Source organism: Archocentrus centrarchus, chromosome 10, assembly GCF_007364275.1.
Source record: "Archocentrus centrarchus isolate MPI-CPG fArcCen1 chromosome 10, fArcCen1, whole genome shotgun sequence".
In the NCBI taxonomy this organism is placed as follows: Eukaryota; Metazoa; Chordata; class Actinopteri; order Cichliformes; family Cichlidae; genus Archocentrus; species Archocentrus centrarchus.
In genome coordinates this window covers 30,548,188-30,569,442 of record NC_044355.1, presented here as the reverse complement: position 1 = coordinate 30,569,442, position 21,255 = coordinate 30,548,188, and positions in this window count along the sequence as shown.

Genomic DNA, 21,255 nt, shown 5'->3' with positions numbered 1-21,255 from the left:
TTATGAACTTTGATTAATAATCAATAGAATAATAAAATCAACCTATCACAGAAGCAGTGTGCATGCCTAGGTGCTTGATTTTATACATCTGTGATTGGAAGTGATTGGAACACCTGAATTCGATGATTTGGATGGGTGAGTGAAGACTTTTAGCAATATATTTAGAGAGGCAAAGTTGAGATGTTTTGGACATCTGCAGTGGACTGATAGTGAGTATATTGAATATGGAGCTGCTGGGAAGGAGAAAAAGTGGATGACCACAGACAGTGTTCAGGGATGTAGTGAAGGAGGGCATGCAGAGGGGGATGCTGGGAATAAGGTGAGATGGAGGTGATGATCCACCGTGTTGACCCCTAAAGGCAGCAGATGAAAGAAGACTGTGTAAAAGTGTAAATAAAAACAGAATGCAATGATTTGAAAATCTCATAACCCCTCATTGTATTCACAATAAAACATAGCAAATATTTAAACTGAGAAATTTTACTATTTCATGAAAGATGCAACACAGAACAAAAGGCTGGAAAGTAAGTGGTACCAAAAAGAAACAGCTAAGGCAACAGGTCAGTAACATGATTGGGTATTAAAAAAAGAACATCTTAGAGAAGCAGAGTTTCTCAAAAGATGGGTGGAAGTTCACCAATTTGCAAAAAGGTGTCTATGATCTGTGGAGCAATTTCAGAATATGCTTTCCAGTCCAAAAGACTTTGAATATCTCATCATATATATTACATAAAGCTGATTTCAGCTGCTCCCTTATTCACGAGGGGTCGCCGCAGCAGGTAGCTCCACATGTTTGATTTGACAGATTTTTATGTCAGGTACACTTCCTGATATAATCTCAAAGGGATTTGTGTCTCTGCCCAGCACTGAACCAGTGATCTTTCACATATTTCACATACATGTTATTGTAGGCAACTGTTGTTGTTGTTGTTATTTGGAGTTATGTGAATAAAGTTCAGTTTAATTTAATTTTTGGCGAATGCGTGTACACTGTATAGCCACAATATATACAGTATATAATAATAAAAACCAGATATGTGACAATTAAATATCTTGTGAATTTTTACATTTTTATGGTGAAGTCCCCTCAAATCCTCTGGCTGGCATTTATCCAGTGAGTGTAGACTGTCAAATCACTGTTTACCTCATAATGCCAGTTATGGAGCGTCCATGTCTATTTACTCTGGAGGAGGCTGTAAAACTTTGTGAAAGGAGTCCGATATGGGTCGATGAGTCAGTGAAGCTCACTTCTGTTCAATGACAGTGATACTGAGGTGAGCTGTTGAGGATTACCAGAACTTTTCCATCTGTAATACATTCTGCTTCTGCCTCTGTTAGCCAGTGTTAGTGAAACTTTCATCAAAGTGGATCTAACATTGTTAATGACTCGAACACTGAGCAAATAAACTTTCATATGATGTAAGAATGTAATCAAACTGTTTATCAGAGGGAAAGTTGGATTTTTAGAAAATTCAAGCCCAGCATTTTCTGGCAAAATGTTAGCTTGTAACCAGCTGCTGTTGGTTAGTTTGCTCTTGTGAGCTGTCCGGAGACAGGAGGGTGGCATGTCTTATCTGCTGAAAATCAGTAATTGTGACAATATCAAAAATAAATAAGTATCTTTATGTATGTTTCCATGTGTTAGACCCCTGACTTCAGGAGATGAGGCTTGAGGTAATGAGGAAGAGGATAATGTGGAGCTGAGGGAGGAGAGAGCAGTGGTGGAGGAGGCAGATGATGTGATTGTGATCTTTAAACTCAAACTTATAACTGACCCTTCACAGCAAATTTTATTTTATATTCACGGTAAATGAACTGGTTCTTATATTTAGGCGTTTAGGATGTTTATCAGATTAACCCCTTTTTTTCAGAATTCTCGGGAATCTGGAGCATTCTAATAGAATTCTATTGTGGGATGGAGGGTTAAAGCTCTAATGTCCAAAGAAGAAACCAAATGTGACCATGATCCAGAAATGCTGCTGTCTTCTCTCGGCCAAAGCTCACTTGAGGCAAAATGGAAAACTGGAATTTCAAATTTTGATTCGTCTGACTGAAGAAGATCTTCTTCAGTCAGATGAATTAAAATTTGAAATTCTTTTTGGAAATATGGATGCTGCACCCTCTGAACTAAAGACAAGAGGGACTATGTGGCTTGCTATCAGAGTTCACGTGGCTGCATCTCTGATGGTATGATGGCGCATCAGTGCCTATGAACTTGCACACCTGGAAAGGCACCATCGGTGCTGAAAGGTATGCACAGGTTTTTGCTGCCATCCAGTCTGAATTACTTTTCACTGGTTAATCCACTCATTTGTTCACTTCAGCGATGGCGAAGGCCTAAGTGACACCTTGTTCTCACTGTTTACTCAACAGAGCAAAAGTCTACAGAGTCTACTGAATTCTACTGGGAACCCTAAGATTGTCTGGAGTGATCCCTGAAGTACCTTTTTTTTTGTTTTTTTTGACATGTGCATACATTAATTTTGGAAACAATTTTTTTATCTTGTGAGAACAAACAAGTCAGTTAAACTTGTAAGATACTGATCTGGTCAGTTAGTGGTATGCAAAAGTTTGGGCACCCCTGATAATTTTCATGATTTGACTTTTAGATCACTGGTTGTTTGGATCAGCAATTTCAGTTAAATATATCATATAGCAGATGAACACAGTGATATTTGAGAAGTGAAATGAAGTTTATAGGATTTACAGAAAGTGTGCAATAATTATTTAAACAAAATTAGGGAGGTGCATAAGTTTGAGCATCCCAACATAAAAATGACATCGATATTTAGTAGATCCTCCTTTTGCGGAAATAACAGCTTCTAAACACTTCCTATAGCTTCCAATGAGAGTCTGGATTCTGGTTGAAGGTATTTTGGACCATTCTTCTTTCCAAAACATCTCCAGTTCAGTCAGGTTTGATGGTTTCTGAGCATGGGCAGCCCGCTTTAAATCACACCACAGATTTTCAATAATATTCAGGTCTGGGGACTGAGATGGCCGTTCCAGAACATTGTACTTGTTCCTCTGCATGAATGCCTTAGTAGATTTTGAGCAGTGTTTAGGGTCGTTGTCTTGTTGAAGTATCCAGCCCCGGTGCACCTTCACCTTTGTCACTGATTCTTGAACACTGTTCTCAAGAATCTGCTGATATTCACTGGAATCCATGCGACCCTCAACTTTAACAAGATTCCCAGTACCTGCACTGGCCACACAGCCCCACAGCATGATGGAACCACCACCAAATTTTACTGTGGGTACCAAGTGTTTGTCTTGGAATGCTGTGTTATTTTTCCACCATGCATACCTCAATTTTAGTTTCATCAGTCCACAGCACCTTATTCCAAAATGAAGCTGGTTTGTCCAAATGTGCTTTAGCAAACCTCAAACGACTGTTTGTGGCGTGTGCGCAGAAAAGGCTTCTTCTGCATTACTCTCCCATACAGCCTCTCCTTGTGCAAAGTGCACTGAATAGTTGAATGATGCACAGTGACACCATCTGCAGCAAGATGATGTTGTAGGTCTTTGGAGCTGCTCTGTGGGTTGACTATGACTGTTCTCACCATCCTTCGCCTCTGCCTATCTGAGATTTTTCTTGGCCTGCCACTTCGGGCCTTAACTAGAACTGTGTCTGTGGTCTTCCATTTCCTCACTATGTTCCTCAGAGTGGAAACTGACAGCTGAAATCTCTGAGACAGCTTTGTGGATCCTTCTCCTAAACCATGATGTTGAACAATCTTTGTCTTCAGCTCATTTGAGAGTTGTTTTGAGGCTCCCATGTTGCCACTCTTAAGAGAAGATGCAAAGAGGAGAAACACTTGCAATTGGCCACCTTAACCCTTTCTCATAATTGCATTCACCTGTGTATGTAGGTCAAGGGTCAATGAGCTTACAAAACAAATATTGTGTTCCAATAATTAGTGCTAAAGTATTCAAATCAATGAAACGACAAGGGTGCCCAAACTTATGCACCTGCCTAATTTTATGTAAATAATTGTTGCACACTTTCTGTAAATCCTATGAACTTCATTTCACTTCTCAAATATCACTGTGTTCATCGGCTATATTTAACTGAAATTGCTGATCCAAACAACCAATGATTTATAAAGGAAAATCATGAAAATTACCAGGGGTGCCCAAACTTTTGCATACCACTATAAGTAGCAGAGGGGGTTGTTAATCAGTTTTAGCTGCTTTGGTGTTAATAAAATTAGCAACAGTTGCACTAGAGGGGCAACAATGATAAAAACTCAAAATAGGAATGGCTTTACAGGTGGAGGCCACTGACATTTATTACCCTCCTCATCTTTTTCACTAGTTTTGCATTTGGTTAGGGTCAGTGTCATTGCAGGATGGCACATTGTTACATGCCATTGCCAGAAGGTTTGCTGTGTCTCCCAGCATAGTCTCAAGAGAATGGAGGAGATTCCAGGAGACAGACAGTTTCTCTAGGAGAGCGGGACAGGGCCATAGAAGGTCTTCATCAGGACTGGCATCTGCTCCTTTGTGCAAGGAGGAACAGGATGAGCACTGCCAGAGCCCTACAAAATGATCTCCTGTAGGCCACTGGTATATATGTCTCTGACAATCAGAAACAGACTTCAGGGTGACTTGAGGGCCCAACTTCCTCTAGTGAAGGGTGGCTGTAGCTCAGGTGGTAGAGCAGGTCACCTACTGATCGGAAGGTCGGCGGTCCGATTCCTGGCTACTTCAGGCTGCGTGCCAATGTATCCTTGGGCAAGATACTTAACCCCAAGTTGCTTTCTGACCCAAGCGCTGGAGTGTGAATGTTAGATAATAAAAGCACTTAGCTTAGTTAATCATGGAAGTGAAGGGGTAAATGTAAACATGTTGTATAAGCGCTTTCAGTGCTCAGATAGAGTAGAAAAGTGCTATTTAACAACTTGTCCATAAACCATTTATGCTGCCCATAACATCATTCAGCATGACCGGTTTGGTGGTGGGTCAGTGATGGTCTGGGAAGGCATATCCATGGAGGGCCTGAGACATTACCCAGACCATATCAGTGTAGGCATCTAGTATGAATTTGTTTCCCCAGTGTTTCTGAATTGTTCCTTTAATTCTTTTTTTTCCTTCATTGGTTGGGCCTGGTTTTTGACTCAAGCTTCAATGGTATACACTAATTTAAGAAGAGATTTTTAAATTTCTCAATGCTTTTAATCACACTAAGCATTGAGAGTGAATGTGACTTAACAAGGAATGTGTAAAGAGGACTAGCTCAAAATGAATGTGTTGCAGAAATAATAGGGTGTGTTCCAACAAAGAAAAGTAGTCGGCTTAAAGGATTAAGCTAATGTAATGAGAGTCAGGCTTGTTTTCAGCATTTGCCGCCTTCTCCTAAGTCATGAATTCGCATCAACATCAGCTCTGTTTCCAATTGAACAAGACCAATTTTCTGTCTCAAATCACCCATTTCCATAAATACACTTGCTATTTTGAGTGTATGACTACATTCACAGTATCTAGGATGGCTGTTTTAAGTGCTTGAGTACTTGGTTGATGTATACATAATGGTCAAAAAGTTTATTGTGCAACACTGTACACTTCTCACCATTAATGGTTTTGGCAAACTCAATGTGTTATAGTGTTGTTTCATGTTCAATGTGTTAAATATTCACTGTAAAGTTTGTGAATAAAGTTTAAGACAACACTAGAAATGAATTTACTACACAAACGTAGTGTAGTGTACATAGTTTATAGGAAAATGTATTTTTGTCTTGAAATATTGCCTAGCCTATAGAGATCTATGCATCCCTCCATGAATATACACAAACACACACACACACACACACACTCTCCACGGCTTCTGCAGACTTTTTCACATCTGTCACACATGCTCACAGTGAACCTTCTCTCATCTGTGAAAAGCACAGGGTGCCAGTGATGGACCTGCCAGTTCTGGTATTCTTTGGGACTGTTTCGGGTTTTTACCTGGGTGGCTGTGGCTCAGGAGGTAGAGCAGGTCATCTACTAATCAGAAGGTTGGTAGTCTGATTCCTGGCTGCACCAGTCTGCATGCCAAAGTATCCTTCGGCAAGATACTGAACCCCATTTTGCTCTTTGATGCAGCGGTCAGGGTATGAATGTGTGCGACCGTTAGAAAGAAAGCACTTAGAAATAGAAAACAGTGCTTCTGTGTGTGAATGGGTGAATACAAATGTGTTGTTTAAGAGTGCTTTGAGTGCTCAGAGTATAAAAGGGCTATATTAGAACTAGTCCATTTACCATCACATTTGATCATCCATCACAAATAATGATCCTATTATCAAACAGCTGTAGCATTTAATACCCAGCTGATCACTTAAATAAGGTGTGTTGGCACAGGAATCGGGATCCTCGGGAGAACCTAAATAGAAGTAAAAACACTGGTGTTAAAAATATCTTGGTAAAAGATGAAATACTTTTTAGACTTTCCTACTTAAGTTAAAGTGAAAAAGTACAAGCTGTGAAATGTACTCTTTGGAGGACATTTCTACCAGCCATTTTGTCTAAAGCTAACTGAACCACATGATCAATATATTAACAAAATAATATTCAGCAAATATGAACATTATTTCAACTTAAAGTCTAATTCTAATGGATGTTCTCAGCTTGAACATCTGTTATGTAGAATAGAAAAACAAAGAGAATTTAATCTCTATTACTACGTTGGCAACAATGGTGTTGGTGTTGCCAAAAACTGACTGCAGCTTCTAGCATGTGACAGAAATGTTCTTTATGACTTAAAATGAATTGATATCATTCATAAGAGATAATGTTTGAGATATGCTTGACAGATTACAGGTCAACAAGTCATTTACAACAATATAAATACCAGCTATAATTTTGTTGGCAAATACTGGAAATCACTTTTTGGCAGAAGAGCGGCTATTCAGATGACAAATTGCTCCACTGCCACTCTGTACAGTGTGGCGGCATGTACATTTTGCATACATGCAGTGCAGTACACATTCAAATTAAAATTCAAATCAGTTTATTGCACCTTATAAATTCTAATATATAGGTATATCTGTTTATTACAGGGTGTACCCAGCCTCTCGCCCTATGACAGCTGGGATAGGCTCCAGCCCTCCCATGATCTTGAAAAGGATAAGTGGAAGAGAATGGATGGATGGACTTTTATTAGTGCAACAATACAATGTTTTGATAGATAGAGAAGAGTATATGTGATACCAAGATTTCCAAAAATTTTCAACACAAGATGTGTTTTTAATGCTTCCTATTATATTAACATACCAAAGAACCAGGTGAAATTAAATGTCATGAAAAAAGGTCAACATTTTCTTTGTACACTTTTGGGGAGGTGGGGGGTGGGGGTCTGAAAAAGAGTACTCTTTGTACACTTCGGAAAATGTTGATAATTGCGAATGACCCCTCATAGGTAAGGAGGGGCGGATGTGATCAGACAGTTACACTGTTAAAAAAAAAAAAAAGGAAAAAACCTGAAATATGCCAGCAGCTGGGTTGCCAGAAAAATACACACACAAAAAAAAATTTATTTACCATGACATAATAATATGGAAATTCGTAATTAAAATATAGAAAATATATCTGTTTTTTTACAGTACAGTAAATTGAAATACAGTTGTTTTAGCTTTAAATTTTTGTGAAGTATTGTGCATTTTTCACATTTATTGAATATTAAATATATATAAAATGTATAAAATATATTTACATTTCTAAAAACTGTAATAATACTTAATAATATGGTCAAACACTATACTAACATACTAACTAACATAACTAATAAGACTTAACATTGGTGAAAAGTACTATTATTAGTTGGCTTTTATTATACGGGTTTTATGACATAAATTAGAGAACTTTTTTTTTTTTTTTTTACAACGGTGACTCTGAATCAATTAGGACACATTTACAGCCTGTGCCTCAACATTTAATTGGTAATAAATAGAGCACAACAGAAGAATTAGTTATAATTTTTTTTTTGAAGTGCTCTGTTCCAAATGGCTTTTAATGAATCATACAACCAAAAGAGAATTAAAATTAAAAAGATCTTCCAATTAAACGAAGGGTACACTAAATTTAGAGATAATGGAGAATTAACTTCCACTGAAGCCAAAAAATTCTAAACAGAAGATACAGAAGGTGGAGAGCCAGCTACATAAGGTAAAGTTAATTTTGCGTCATGTTAACATGGCTGTCAGGGTCTCTGTTGTCTTTAAGCTACTAGCTAACGCTAAAGTTCAATTTTCAGACAATGGTGTCCTGTTGCTGGTGGCAACAGCAAGCTGTCCTCAGCTGCTTTATGAGGGTATTGTGCAGAGAAAGTATTTCCTCAACCATCTTATGCACATATAAACATTTTAGTTGTTAAGGATAATTCCTGAAGTGTTTCTGCAGAAATTCACACAAAAAGATATTGTATTGTATTTGTACCTGTGTTTCATGGACAACAGTATTAAGGGTAAATCTGAATTGGTTTATGCTAATATGCCAATGAAAAAAAGACTTTTACTGACAAAATTGTCAGTATTATAATTTAGAGTTAACAAATCTACACAAAAGCCATTTCTTCTTTCTCATTGCCAAGATTGAATGGAAAAGTGAAGGAAACCCAGGAACATAAAACAAGCTGTTAAACTTCTAACAGACCATTGTGTACTTCTTAGTAACACTGCTGATGATAAATTTAACTTTGAAATGAACTCAACTAAATGTCTTTTGGAGGAAAATTCCTGTGTGAGCCAAATTCTTTTTTTTTCTTTTTTCTTTTTTTTGGAAAAGCTCCCACCACTAGGGGAGTGGGGCATCTGCCAGTTAGGCTGCCACTGTGGTAGACATAAGACAGGTGTTACTGACTGAGGGTAGCAAACAGTTTCTAACTGCTCAGTTTGTTTGTATTTTGTTATTGGAAACACTTTTATGAAGTCTGAATTCAAAGAAACTGGATGCAGTCTGTATTTACAGCTATAGGCTGTATGCAGTCATTCAGCTTTGTTATTAGAGGAGGACATTTGATTATTTTTGAACTTATGTAAAGCCACCAAAGAGTAATTGTTCTTAATCTCTCATATAGTTTTGCATCACAAGATGTATCCTGTTGTACGCACTCAACAGTGGCATTATCTGTATTTTTCTTACATGCTGTAACTCCATGATTCTTTGACTGGGCATCCTGTCTGAAAGTTCTCCAAATAATCACAAAATTAGCTCAACACATGCACAAGCTGGCCAGACTGAGCTCAACTATGTTTGCTAACAGGTGAATCTTTGAAACCGCATTTTTTTTTTTTTTTCCTCACAGTTTACTGTTGTGATACTAGAAGTGATGAGTATAATTTTAATGGTGTTATAGCAGTAATTGATAACAGGGCTGGGAAAATGAGTTATGATTTAAATCACAATTCTTGCTTTTTAGAATTAATTAAACAATATCATTGGGATAAAAATGAATTTAAATCATTCATCATTTTGCATTCTTTTAGCTTAGTTACTGTTTTGGTCTTATGAATCAACCACTCCCCTTTCCTTTTAGTGGTCTGCTCTAACCCCTTTCCAAAAGCCCAAATTCACTCTCAGTTTAGTTCAGGTTGAGCCAGGATGAACAAGAAAGCCAGCTTACAGAGTGGTTATTTACTGCTGCTTTTGTCTTTGGATCTCAGAGTATCTTTCATTTGGTCAACTTTAGGTGGGACATACCTAAGATGTCAGTTGGTTGTATGCTTCAGCTCTCATCACTCTCTCGGTGACTGTAGTACAAGTGTGCCGAGGCATCCATCGGTGGAGACCGTGGGCCAGTAAAGACCAGAAGCTGCTTTTGCAAGATGCGTGTGACATTCAAAACAAAAATGAGTCTGGGCCTAATTCCATATCCTGTGTCCTCCTCCAGCATGATATTTTTAACATTTATTTATTTGAACTGCATTTAAATTTCAGGAAATTCCCTTGATAAAAAAATATCTACAGTTCAGTCATTCAAAGATGTTTAACACCTTATTAAATGATCAATATTATTGTAAAAATCACAAATAGGATTATTTTGAACACAAACAGCCAAAAGTCACAGGTCAATTTGTGACAGAGAGGATTTGACCATCTGGTTCAACATAGGAAAATTTGAGGTGGTAAACTCAGGTGGCATTGTCTTTCACAGGACCAACAGACAATCGCAAATCCACACTTATGTGTGTTTTGGAGTAACCTAATGAGCATCTCACTCGACTGTGGGAGAGCCATTATCAGGCCATTCCCGTTCCATATTCTCTGTAGGGAGATGACAAAGGCTCTCAACTCAAAATACCATCTCCCAAGAAGAGACAGTTTAACAAACCATCTGATACCTGCTTGGTATGAAGTTGAAAAGAGTAATCTCAGACCTGAAACACATTAGAAAGGCAGCCATCACAGCTGATGGATGATGTTTTACTCAAGACTGTTACCTCACTGTAACGCTACACTATGTCAGGGACGGTCAGAGTAAAGAAAATCGTTCTCAAAACTAAAGCGATGGACAGACAGGGACAGCTGTGGCTGAGGGGATCCTGGAGGGGTTTGGAGTACAAGAAAAGGTTGCAGCAGCCACTGTGGCTAAAGCAGCAAACATGGATGTAGCTGTGAAAAAGCTGAACATTATCAAGTTTCCATGTGTTGCACACAGTTGTACAGCTTCTGGAGCTCAGAAGCTGTACAACTGCTGTACAGGTTCCAACTGGGCGGCAAAAATTTGTTCTGTTGTTGTACAGCTGAAAAGATCCCACATGGAAAAAGCTGTCCTCAAGGAGGAGCAACAACTCCTCAGTAAGAATATTTGTTAAATATTTTAATCAAAACCAGCCAAAATTTAAATAAAAGTATTAAGGTCAATATAAAATGTTAAATTAATGGAAGTATAATGTTTATACTAATCTCACTGTCTGTGCCTTTCAGAGCTGCCCCGGTGCATGCTCCTCTTAGATGTGAGGACAAGATGGAGCTCTCTGTGTTTGATGATGGAGACGTTCTGTGAGCACTTTTCTGCCATCCAAGCCGCAACTTAGAAAGCCCGTGAACAGTGAGAAGTATGTGATGTTTTGGGGAAAAGGACAAAACTTGGTTGGTTAAAGCTATTATTAAAAGGTGTTTGTTTATGTTGCAGTTTGCCCAGAATTGGCAATGAGGACCTGAGGAAAGGAGAGGAGTTTGTGGAAGATTACATATCTACACTATTTGTCTGTAGCAAAAACAAAGTTATAGTTGTGGCCAGATACTCCCCATCCTTCAGAAGCTGCACAAACATTACGCCGTGCAGGCAAAAGACTCTGCATTCATCAGGAGCATCAAGGAAAACATCTGGAATGATCTTTCCAAACGTTACAAGGTAAAGTGACTGACATTTGTTAATTAAGCTACTGTATATAATCATATTCACTAAACTTTACTCATATTTAATCTCCCTTTTCCCAGAATTTGTGTTGTTTGCCCTCCATTTTAAACTTCAGGATGACGATATCCAAGCAGTCCTGGAGGAAGCAGCTGTTTTAGACCCCAGATTCAAATCCAGGATGGATGGGAATGAAATCTGGGACAAGGTCACAGCAACAGCAGTGGCAGCAAACACACAGGCAGCAACAACAGAGGAGGCATTTGAATTTGAAGATGCCTTTGATTGCAGCTGATTTCTGTTGTGAGACCTTTTCTTGTTGCTCATTGTTTCTCATGGTGAATTTCTGTTTAAGCTGTCAGAGCTGGGAGAGATAGAGGAAGGCAGAAGAGGATGAAGAAGATGATGACTATGCAAGTTTTGCTCTTTGTGATGAAAGAAGATAGATTGCATGGATTATTACACTATTTAATTTAAAATTGAACCTTGTGGATCTCCAAAGCCCAGAGTGGATCATACCCAACAAGAAGCCTACCTCCTATTCCAGTGAAAGACAGCGCCACACTCTGGTGGTGGATGAAGGACACCGCCAATGTTAGCATCTTTAGCTGAGAAGTATCTCTGTGTCCAAACATCCTCCACCCATGTGAGAAGGAGGTCTCCACAGTTGGAGAGACCTTAAGTCCAGAAAGTTCTTGTATTCTTCCCGAGAAAGCAAACGTGTTAATTTTTCTGCACAAAAATTGTTAATTTGCCAAAGCTGATAATTGCAGTTGTGCTTTATGCTAAAATGTTAATGTGTTAATTTTGAATCTTAATTTTTACTACTAGTTTTAATTTTATTCTTAATTACATTAAAGATTTAATGCACACAAAACTGTTTTATTTTGTTCCCTAACCCAATGAGAATCGATAAGAAAATCAATAATGATTTCAATCAATGATACTGTATCACTAATGGAATCAGAATTGCTAAATTCTTATCAATTCCCATCCCTAATCATGAGCAGCCTGGTGTACCATTTGCTCTCTCTCGTCTATACTGCCTCCATCAATAGGTGGCAGTATTGAACTGAAATATGAGGGCTCTGTCAATTTATTCCTTGCGACATGACACACAGAGGCCCTGACACTTTGAATTGTAAAGTTCTCCATTACATTATATCTCAGAACCTTTGTTGACCTGCTCTTCTAACTGGCCCCTTCAGTCTTCAGAGCAGAGATTACTGCCGGTGCCTCATATTCATTTTAAACACACAGAGATTGGGCCTTTGGGGTAGAGGCTCCAAACTGGAATTAGCTGCTTTCGTTCCTTCATTTTACTGACGTTAAAACTTCTAAAGACATTCCTGTTCACACAAATATTTGAGTATTTCTGTGTCTGACCTTGTGTCGTTCTTGCATCTGTGATCTGTTTGATTGTTTTGTTGATTGGTTTTGTCTTGTGTAAGACACTTTGTGACCCTGTCTGTGAAGCTGTGTTATAAATAACCTTTGCTTACTAACTTTACTTAATCAAATAAGAGAAATGTGACGTTCACCTCAGTTTCATGAAGTTTCGCACAGAATCATCAACGTGAGATGCGTGCAGACACACATACAATCACACATACAGAACAACCCATGCATGCATGCATGAGCACGTGCACACACAATTATTTGGTTTTTGGATTTAATGTTTATATGAAAATGAACTTGATGTTTGTTAAAATAAAAATGAAAACTTTGAAATAAATTGGAAAAGTCCCAAATAGGTCAAGCCTTGGGATTCTACTCTATAAGATGATGAGTGTAATCTATTGGTGGCTTTGATGCCTGTCATGGTGGCATCTCTCCATATTAAGTTTACTTAATATGCAACCACGTGAAGGTCAGAAAGTTTAGCTGTAAGCAAAATATTAGAAAGAGCCTTACATGTATCTGCATGATGGAATAAACACAGTATTTGTCTGAAGTACAAAAATACCCCCCCATGGGAAGGACAGCCTCAGAAATACAACTGAAATTGGAAAATTACACTGGTGTCCATGGGTGTCCATTACATTGCAATGTGCAGCCAACAGATCCTGACCAAATGTAAGTGGGTGAAAAATTATGGAGCTTGACTACTGCAGAACTGAGAAACTTTTATTCCTCATGAATGCTACTGGGCCACTGAGGCCACCAAAGCTCTTCTCAGGACGCTCTTTTTTTCACCCGTTGGGAAGAGGGTTGAGGCAGTGGCGTGCTGAGGTTTCAGCACCAAGAGTAATACCAGGTAATCAATTTTCTTGAATGAGCCAGATGGACAGAAGCGGGGCATAAGTTCTCTTTAATAATCCAAGGTGCAGCAGCTGAAGCCGAGATGTCCTATTCTACCCAGCTGGCTGCACACCCTGAGTAGAGTTAGACAGGGCAGTTTGAAAATAGTGTGACCTGAGGGAATCTGTACAGCTGAGGAAGAGACACAGCAAATGAAGATGGAGAAGAGAAGGAGCCGGGGACAGCCAGTGACTTCAGTTTGTTTTTCAAATCAGATGTTTTAAGCTCAAGAGGTTGGATTTGATTGGTTGTTTTTGTTTTTTTTTCTAAATCCAGTTGTGTTTTGACAGAATGTGTTAGCGAGTAAAAATGTGGATGTGGAGGTAATGTTGAACACAGGACAGGTTTCTGAGGCAATGACGTCAAACTGGCACAAAAAACACTTATGCTGTGTGCGCCAATTGTTTTTGACTCCAGTGTTTGACCAGAAATTTCTAAACTGGGATGGGCCATTTTAATACTTGATTTACTAGCTATACCTCATGATGGTACGATTGTCTCACTGTTGCAATGAATAAATGCAAACACTGAAAAAAATCATTCACAGAAACATCATAATGCAGTACCTTTGTTGCAGATTTAATAAAAATTATTGTACAGCTTTATTTGCTTAACAAGGTGGTATCAAGGGTGGTTGGGAGCCGGCTGCAAGAAAACACAAAACTAACTTGAAACTCAAACGTAATGGGCACACAGCAGGGATCGCCAACAACAGTGACATCGGTGACACAACAATGACAAGGACACAACAGGGAACAAGGGAAAACACAGACCATTTATACACATTGGGATAATAAGGGAAGTGGAAACATCTGGAGAGAACAGCTGAACAACACACACTAACGAGACACAGGAAGCAAAACTAAACACAAAGCACATGGGACAAGGCTGGCACACAGAGTCTAATCATATTACTGAATGGAAAATTAATAAAAACACATAGGCAGACATAACACGGAGAAGAAAAGAATGGAAAGGGTAACCAGAATTAAATACAAATAACTATAATAACTATAACCAAAAACAGAATCTGAAACTACAACAAACTGGGAAGCAAAACTGTCAGAAAAACTAATAAACACAACCAGAGCTATAACAAAACAAAACTTCACCAAAAGAACTCAAAACACTGAACACGGGGCCACCGGCCCAGGACCATGACATGCTGCTTTAAACAGTTTCTTTAGCTTCACTCAGGAAGTCTGAAGATCATCATGACTTCCAGAAGCTTGTGGATGCTGACTTTGCTTATTCAGAATCTCTACAGATTTACCTTAAAATATATGATCGCACCATATATAACAATGACTAAGATGCAGCTGTCAACACTGGACACACACACACACACACACACACACACACACACACACACACATCTTGAGCACAGGTACAGCAAGAGTCTTAAAATAGTCGCACTCCATTTCAAACTAAAGTGTTGCTTATAAATGGTCAAAGTTACTGTATTAAAACTATAAAATCTATTGGCATTCGTTGTGCATATGAAGCATTATGCTGCTGACCTGCTGCCATGGTTATGAATACCAGAGCTTTGTTGAATGTTGGATCCAGAGTGGTCACTGGGGTGATTTATTAAACAGGCCTGTAGTCTGTAGTAGTGTAACAATAGTTGCATCTATTAAATCAAAATTTAGCATTGAATATGACACATTCTTCCTGTCTGCAAGATAAGATGGCATGAACCTGAAATGTACAGTGAGAAAAATTCATCCATTATGAAAATATTTTGATACTCTACACTGAGAGGTTCACAAGAAATTTTATATATCAAGCATGGTTAATTCAGGCAGGCTGTGAAGGTTAAGCTCATCTGCAGCGACAGAGATCAGATGATCTCAATGCCTGCCCATGTCAGCTCGTCCAGATGATAACCTTTTACACATCCAAAAGGATATTTTCATAAAAGCCTCACTGTTTACGCTGCTTCAGCCTGCCCAGAGATGCTGCACATCTGCAAGCCATTTTTGCAGCCAACCTTCACCCCAAATCCTCAATTTCATGCTGTGTTTGACTTAATCAGTGTTGTATCTGTTGTGACTGATGCCTGTTCCTTTCTGTGTCGGGGTCTTAGAGCAGAGCCCCACCATGCCAAATGTACATTACTGCAGATGGAAATAGCAGTGCTCTTTTGACTATAGTAGTCCTCACTGAAATGGCGTTATCTGCATTAAGTGTTAGGTTACTGGCAAGTAGAGATATTTAAGAGACAAAAAAAGATACTTCATATGTGACTCTTTCTGTTGGAATGATGTCCCACTAAGCTGCATGAAGATGATGGTGGACAGAATGTTTGTACAGCTTTTTCTTTCGCATTTGTATGTACTGTACAACCCCAATTCCAAAATGTGAAAACAATGTAAATAAAAACAGAATGCAATGGTTTGCAAATCTCATGAACCCATGAGCATGAAAAAGGTGGTGTATCAGCCCAAAACTACACAGGAGGAGATTGTTAATGATCTCTGTCATAAGAGAGTGAAATCTTGCTGCGCCCACAAGATCCCCCTGCTCAAAACATGCACAGGCCAGTCAACATCTAAATGCTTCAAAAGGCTTGGAAGAAACTGCATCAACGCCACCCACCGTGTTTGAAGGGAGAGAAATACTGAGTACGACCCAAAGCACACCATCCCCACCGTCAAGCACGGAGGTGGAAACATTATGCTTTGGGGCTGTTTTTCTGCTAAGGGTACAGGACGACTTCATCACATTGAGCGGCCGATGTCCGGGGCCATTGTACTGTAAAATCTCGGAAAGGAATCTTCTTCACTCAGTCAGAACACTGAACATGGGTTATGGATGGGTCTTCCAGCATGGCAATCACCCAAAACTTAATAACAAAATAAAGAAGTACATTAAAATCTGAAAACCCTATCGATGCTTCATGGTTTATTTGTCCTCAGATTACTGACCGTGTCATCCGGAGTTTCAGATCTGACTGTTCAGCTGCATGGATGCATCTGAACCTTGACAACCTAAGACAACTTCAACATTACATCACTCCTTCTGTAAGTGGATGGAATGTTTTCTCTTACTAGTGTAGTAGAGGATATGCTGCAACATACATGAAGATTGGACACATCTGTCACATGCAGCTCTTTACAGAAACTCCACCTACAGTCCCTTTACTGACTAAAACTAAATCTGATCTAAATAAAAAAAAAAAAAAGAAATCTGCTCAGTCATCAGAAAACTTGAGAAATTATATCAAACTTTGTAATGGTTACAATACAAGTGAAGAGCTGTCATTAGAGTGAGGAGAGAGAGATGGGAAATATGACAAAGACAAGACAGAGAATGAGGGAGCCTGAAAAAGAAAGAGACAGACAGTTCCCTTATTAGAGTTTTGTTCTCTGCTGGAAGTGGGTCACAAAGGGCCGTAGGTTAACACTGTGACAACAGCACTCTGCTTGCTTCTGTAAGACCTGTTCTTCTTTTTTAGTAGAAAAAAAAAAAGATATTTTGTGAAATTGATTTCTGAGGATAAAGTAAGAGCAACAGAGCCAAACAGACTGAAAGTGGAGCATAAAGAGGCAAAATGCTGGGAAGAGAGTAAAACGAATAATAGCGAGAAAGACAGGGAGAGTACAGACATTATATATATATGAAATAGTTTCAGTTTATGCAAAAACTTGACTGAATTATACTTCACCTTACCTCCAGGCGCATTACAGTCCCCCATTTTTTTCCTCTGGAATTATTAAGTATTTTTAAATAACTTTTTCTTTGTGCAGGTGTGAGTCAAACACACTTACTGAAGTATCTTTTATGAACCCAGAAATTTTGCTTTTTGGAACTTTATATAATAGAGCAATGTAAGTGTATGCAGTAAAGAAAATAGCCCTAGAGGTAAGCACACATAAATTAGAAGTCATTTTCTATAGAATGCTCGTTACCTGTGAGATAATTAAACTGAGAGGTGGGTAGGGATCAAAAGTGTAGGTGTTTCAGAGTGAAATTAACTTGCCACAAAGGGCTGGGAGCAAAATGAGACTTTAGAAAGAAGTCTGAGGAGCTTTTAGAATTCCTGGGATTTCTGCCTTACTCATAAAATCTTATCTGAGCCTTCAAATTATGGACAGAGCCAAAACTAATAATACACAAATTGCTGTATATTTCATATCTCTGCAATTATTCAGTCCAGGTTTAAAATAACTAAGTGAAGTCTTGAATTTAATGACCTCTTGAACCTTTGTTAGCGGGAACATCCAGCAGACTTTCCCTCTGTCTATTAGACTTTAACAGCAGTGAGGAGGAAATTTTGCCCATTCCTCCAATATAACTGTATACGTTGATCTGTATTTTTAATATGTGTTAAGCAGCTATCTTCAGGCCATGCCACTGCATCTCAATTAGGTTAAGGTCAGGACTCTGAACTCTGAGCTGAATTTTGTTCTTTTTTTCTTCCTTTTATGACTTCACTCAGTGTCTTCATGCATCACCAAAATCTCTGCTGCCTTGACATTCTCTTGCAAAATTTCTTTCTACATTTCTAAATTTAATGTTTAGTCACTTGAAAGGCATCCAGTGATGCCTTGAAAGATGCCTTGCTACAATGATGAGTCATCTATGTCTGACACTTCTGGATCAAGCGATTATCCATTTGATGTTGTGATTGCTGATTCCGGACGATGTTCAAAGAAAGCAGGTGTTTGTTGCAGGCTTGAAACAGATGATGTAACACAGTGTCATAAACTTAACATATTCCAAGTCTTTCTTCAATCAGCACTCCTGTCCAACAACTGCTCTGTTAGTAAATTGTATGGTTGTTGAAGAATTTGTCTTTTGCACCATATTTCTTGGGAATTTTCACATTTCATCTTTCATGCTACCATCAGCTTAAACTCTTTGTCTCACACTGTGCTTCATGGTGTAACGCACTTGCAAAAAAAATAGCTACAGTCCTGTCAGCCTTAGTTGTACTTACCGTTTGTTAGCTCATTGTCACAATATTTTAACATGCTAACATGCCAAATATCATAGCCAAGAAGTGTCAAATCATACATTTCCCAATCCAGAGGTCAGCTTTAGAAGTTTGAAGTTACTCCGAAGCTCCTTCCTGCCATATAAAACACCTCACCAACCCCAGCCCCCAAGAGAAAAAAATGTTAGCGGTATGTGTAGCAGCAGTTGTAATTTTTCAGCCACATCTCCTGGATGGAGTGCTTGCTAAATCTCACCTATGGGTCCAGGAAGCAGTTTGTCCACAGCTATGGCCACACCTAAAATGTCAATGCAATTCATGCAGGAGGCATTAAATATAAAACTCCTGGTGGAAAAAAGAGAAAAAGATGATGAAATATAAAGCGATTGTTTCCTGAATGTAAATGATTGTGTTCATTGTGCATCACTCTTTGTCCCGCTTGTTAAGCCTTTGACAAATGTTGTGAGTGGATAACATTCAGTGTCTCAGGTAATCAATGACTGGCACCCTCATTACACTGCAATAGGCTATTATAGGTCACACACCCATTCTCAAATACAAGCTCACAAACATATGAAATCTGTCATGTGTGCATACACACTCCAGCTGGGTGGCCACTGTAATTATATAAAGTGTAATAATTTACGGTGGCCAATTCAGAGCTAAACCTTCCTCCAGTTAATTCAAAAACAATTTTAATTAAGGTGATAAACATTTAAATTACTTCTGGGAGATTTTTAGTGCATTTTACTCTGCCTTCTCTCTACAGTCTATTTTCTTTCTAACTGCTCTATTCTCCTTCCAGTCACTTTCATCTGTCCTCTCCTTGTGACAATCTTTCTTTTTCCTTCCTATCTTTGCTTCAGGTCTTTCTGTTACTTGTCTTCAGGAGATTAAGTTTACATCTTTGCCAGCCAGGACAGTATTTTCTGTGTGAACAGTGACTCAGTCAGTGTTTCTACTGGCCCAATCCTGTTGATTCAACTTTGAAGTTCTTTCCCATTCTTGGGTTCTCAACCCTTTTCCCAGTGGCACCCCAGCACACAGACTCGTGGGGGTGGGAAGCCCTTCCTGGGCACTTACCCAAACTCTCTCTGGCAACTACAAATGGCTGCATATGTCCTCCATTGCTGGAGCATTACAGAGAAAATTGCATTTGTGTCGAGAGGGATGATCCATCTGAAACCCTGTTGTTCCTCTTTCCATTCATGTAACACATCTCCATCAATTGCCAATGCGTTTACTGTAATGCCAATTGTGCTCATACTCCAGTGGTTCCAGTAATAAGCAAGAATGTGTCCTATTATGCGGCCCTGTCAGTCTATAGATTTGTAAAAGCCCAGCCGTAGCTTTGGAATCATGATGACGGATAAGAGGGAGTTTTGTCGCTAAGGTTTCAACAATATTAGTTTCACCCAGAAATGATCTGCAGAGGTTAGAGAAAATAGAGAAAAAAAAAATACACTCACTTCATTACATGTATGTACACCTGTTCAACTGCTTGTTAATGTAAACATCTAATTTACGAAGTACATAGAGTGCAATCAGGTATGTAGGCATGCTCAAGATGACCTGTTTAACTGAGCATCAGAATGGGAAATAAATGTGATTTAAATGGCTTTGAACAAACATGGCATAGTGGTTAGTGAGGTAGGCTGAGTAAACTCAGCCTGAGTATACTCAGCCTACAAGAGAATTGCTGCTGACCATGTCCATCCCTTCTGATAGCTGCATCCAGCTGGATGATGCACCATGTCACAAAGCTCAAATCATCTCAAACTGGGCTCTTGAACATGCCACTGTAAGTTCACTGTACTTAAATGCCCTCAACAGTCACCAGATCTGGAATGTGGTGGAATGGGAGATTTGGATCATGGATTTGCAGCTGGTAAATCTGCAGAAACTGTGTGATGCTATCATGTCAACATGGACCAAAAGCTCTGAACACCTTGTTGCTTGCATTTATTACTTCTAGGCTGGACTTTTATTATCAGGCTCTCATAAAAGTTCCCCAGAATGCTGTCAGCTGATCCAAAAAGCTGCAGCTAGAGTACTGACAGGGACTAGAAAAAGAGAGCAGATTTCTCCTATATTGGCTTCTCTTCATTGGCTCCCTGTTAAATCCAGAATTGAATTTCAAATTCTTCTCCTCACATACATGCATGATGCTACCATCACCATGCTTGACCATTGGTACACTGTTATGAAGTTTGAAAGCCTCACCTTGGGGGTGGTTGTGGCTCAGGAGGTAGAGCGGGTCACCTACTAATCGGAAGGATGGTGGTTTCATTCCTGGCTGCTCCAGTCTGCATGCCAAAGTATCCCTGGGCAAGATACTGAACCCCAAGTTGCTCTCTAATGCAACTGTCAGAGTATGAATGTGTGTGAATGTTAGATAGAAAGCACACTACAGAAGGGAGTGCTTGTAGGAGTTGATAAATGTAAATGTTTGTACAAAGCACTTTGAGTGCTCAGCTAGAGTAGAAAAGTGCTATATAAGAACTAGTCCATTTGCCATACAAGTACATACATACATACTTTTCTTGATCAAGTTTATAGTTAGGGCTGGATCAGGTGAACCTGAACCATCCCTTAGTTATGCTGCAATAGGCCTAGGCTGCTGGGGGGTTCCCATGATGCACTGAGTGCATCATGGGAACCCCATGTTTAT